Here is a 3847-nt window from a genome sequence, read left to right as displayed (position 1 = left end):
GGAGAATATACAAAACCATGCTATTTCATTGAATAAATGTGGGTAAAAGGTGATAAAATCCCCTAAAATCAATTCAAGATAAACCCTACAAATGGGGTTTATCATTCGGCCATGTTGATTATATCAATTGCCTGGCACTCTCTTTTTGGATTCTCTTCAGTATTACTTGGGAGAGTACTAGGAGGAGTTTCAGTGACTTTCTTACTCAGCTGGCCCACTTGTGCCTCCAGATTTTTGATGGAGGATCTTGTTTCACTCATGAAATTTAAAGTGGCCTTGGACAGATCAGAGACTATATTTGCTAAGTTAGAGGTATTTTGCTCAGAATTCTCTGTCTGTTGCTGAGAAGATGATGGAAAAGGCTTGCTATTGCTGAGCCTGTTTCTTCCACCATTATTAAAGCCTTGTTGAGGCTTTTATTGATCCCTCCATGAGAAATTTGGATGATTTCTCCATGATGAATTATAGGTGTTTTCATAAGGTTCACCCATGTAATTTACCTCTGCCATTGCAGGGTTCTCAGGATCATAAGCTTCTTCTTCAGAAGATGCCTCTTTAGTACTGTTGGATGCATTTTTCCATCCATTCAGACTTTGAGAAATCATGTTGACTTGCTGAGTCAACATTTTGTTCTGAGCCAATATGACATTCAGAGCATAATTTCAAGAACTCCCTTCCTATGAGGCGTCCCATTATTCACGGAATTCCTCTCAGAAGTGTACATGAATTGGTTATTTGCAACCATTTCAATAAGTTCCTAAGCTTCTGCAGGCGTTTTCTTTAGGTGAATGGATCCACCTGCAGAGTGGTCTAGTGACATCTTAGAGAACTCAGACAGACCATAATAGAATATATCTATCATGGTCCATTATGAAAACATGTCAGAAGGACACTTTTTGGTCATCTGCTTGTATCTTTCCCAAGCTTCATAGAGGGATTCACCATCTTTTTGCTTGAAGGTTTGAACATCCACTCTAAGCTTGCTCAGCTTTTGAGGAGGAAAGAATTTAACCAAGAAGGTCATGACTAGCTTATCCCAAGAGTCCAGGCTATCCTTAGGTTGTGAGTCCAACCATGTTCTAGCTCTGTCTCTTACAGCAAAAGGGAAAAGCATGAGCCTATAGACTTCAGGATCTACTCCATTAGTCTTAATAGTCTCACAGATCTGCAAGAACTCATTTAAAAACTGGTAGGGATCTTCTGATTGAAGTCCATGAAACTTGCAGTTTTGTTGCATTAGAGCAACTAGTTGAGGTTTCAGCTCAAAATTATTTGCTCCAATGGTAGGAATTGAGATGCTTCTTCCATCAAACTTGGAAGGTGGTGTAGTATAATCACCAAGCATCTTCCTTGCATTATTATGGTTGGGTTCGGTTGCCATATCCTTTTCTTGTTCGAAAATTTCAGTAAGGTTGTCTCTGGATTGTTGTAATTTAGCTTCTCTTAGTTTCCTCTTCAGAGTCCTTTCAGGTTCAGGATCAGCTTCAACAAGAATGCCTTTTTTCTTATTCCTGCTCATATGAGAAAGAAAAGAACAGAAAAGGAAGAGAAATCCTCTATGTCACAGTATAGAGATTCCTTTATGTTAGTAGAAGAAGAAAGGGAATAAGAGTGAAGAAGAATGAATAATCCAAACATAAGGGTGATGATAGGGGCAGTGATTTGAGATGAAGAGAAGTGTTAGTAAATGAATAAATAAATAAAATAAGATGAGAGACAGAAGTTTTCGAAAATAATTTTGAAAAGGAGTTTATGATTTTCGAAAATTAAGATAAGAAATAAAATTAAAATTAAAATTTAAAATAATTAATCAATTAAAAAGAATTTTGAAAAAGAGGTGAGGTATTTTCGAAAATTAGAGAGAGAAAATTAGTTAGGTGATTTTGAAAAAGATAAGAAACAAACAAAAGTTAATTGGTTAGTTTGAAAAAGATTTGAAAATCAAATTTGAAAAGATAAGAAGATAAGAAGATATTTTGAAATCAAATTTTTGAAAAAGATAAAATTTTAAAAAAATATGATAAAAATATATGATTAAAAAGATATGGTTGGAAAAGATTATTTTTAAAATTAAAATTAATTACTTGACTAACAAGAAATTAAAAGATATTATTCTAGAATTTAAAAATTGAACCTTTCTTAACAAGAAAGTAATAAACTTCAAATTTTTGAATCAATCACATTACTTATTAGTTAAGTTTCAAAAATTTGAAATAAAATAAGAAAAAGATTTTGAAAAAATAGTTTTAAATTTTCGAAAATCATAAGATAAAAGTAAAAGAGATTTGATTTTTTTTTTTGAAAAAGATTTTGAAAAGATAAGATTTTTAAAATTGAAAATTTGACTTGACTTACAAAAAATAACTAATTTTTAAAAATTTTTTGACTAAGTCAACTCAAATTTTTGAAATTTTGAGAGAAAAAAGGAAAAGATAATAAATTTTTTAATTTTTGAATTTTTAATTATGAGAGAGAAAAACAAAAAATGACTCACAACATGAAAATTATGAATCAAAACACATGATGCATGCAAGAGCACTATGAATGTCAAGATGAACACCAAGAACACTTTGAAGATCATGATGAACATCAAGAACATGATTTTGAAAAATTTTTTATGCAAAGAAAACATGCAAGACACCAAACTTGGAAATCTTTAATGCTTAGACACTATGAATGCAAAAATGCACATGAAAACTAATAAAAGACACAAAACAAGAAAACATCAAGATCAAACAAGAAGACTTACCAAGAATAACTTGAAGATCATGAAGAACACCATGCATAGATTTTCGAAAAATGCATAAATTTTTAGAAAAATACAATTGACACTGATGAGCGGATATTTATACGCTTTTTGGCATTGTTTTTAGGTAGTTTTTAGTAAGTTCAAGCTACTTTTAGGGATGTTTTCATTAGTTTTTATGTTAAATTCACATTTCTGGACTTTACTATGAGTTTGTGTTTTTCTGTGATTTCAGGTAATTTCTGGCTGAAATTGAGGGACTTGAGCAAAACTCTGAAAAAGGCTGACAAAAGGACTGCTGATGTTGTTGGAATCTGACCTCCCTGCACTCGAAATGAATTTTCTGGAGCTACAGAACTCCAATTGGCACGCTCTCAACGGTGTTGGAAATTATACATTCAGAGCTTTCCAGCAATATATAATAGTCCATACTTCATTCGGAAATTGATGACGTAACTTGGCGTTGAACGCCAAGTACATGCTGCTGTCTGGAGTTAAACGCCAGAAAAACGTCATGATCCGGAGTTGAACGCCCAAAACACGTCATAACTTGGAGTTCAACTCCAAGAAAAGCCTCAGCTCGTGGATTGATCAAGCTCAGCCCAAACATACACCAAGTGGGCCCCGAAAGTGGATTTATGCATCAATTACTTACTCATGTAAACCCTAGTAGCTAGTTTATTATAAATAGAACATTTAACTATTGTATTAGACGTCTTTTTGACCACGTTTCATCTTTGGTCTCAGTTTTGTTTTATTCTTCATCTTAGGAGGCCATTGAGCACGTTTTAGGGGGGCTGGCCATTCGACCATGCCTGAACCTTTCACTTATGTATTTTCAACGGTGGAGATTCCGCACACCATAGATTAAGGGTGTGGAGCTCTGCTGTACCTCAAGTTTCAATACAATTACTATTACTTTTTTATTCAATTCTCTTTTATTCTTATTCCAAGATATACGTTGCACAACACTTTGATGAATGTGATGATCCGTGACACTCATCATCATTCTCACCTATGAACGCGCGTGTTTGACAACCACTTCCGTTCTACCTTAGGCCGGGCGCATATCTCTTAGATTCCCCAACAGAATCTTCGTGG

At 33.9% G+C, this 3847-nt stretch overlaps 1 non-coding gene across 1 annotated transcript; it reads left to right on the top strand.

The window, feature by feature from the left end:
* The first annotated feature begins 878 nt into the window (after nucleotides 1-878).
* On the top strand, nucleotides 879-982 carry LOC130942442 (small nucleolar RNA R71). Its single transcript, XR_009071012.1, has one exon. It is a non-coding gene; the product is annotated as a small nucleolar RNA R71 (small nucleolar RNA).
* Nucleotides 983-3847: the final 2865 nt, after the last annotated feature.

Source organism: Arachis stenosperma, chromosome 7 (assembly GCF_014773155.1).
Source record: "Arachis stenosperma cultivar V10309 chromosome 7, arast.V10309.gnm1.PFL2, whole genome shotgun sequence".
NCBI classification, from domain to species: domain Eukaryota; kingdom Viridiplantae; phylum Streptophyta; class Magnoliopsida; order Fabales; family Fabaceae; genus Arachis; species Arachis stenosperma.
This window is presented reverse-complemented; position numbering and strand designations above follow the sequence as displayed.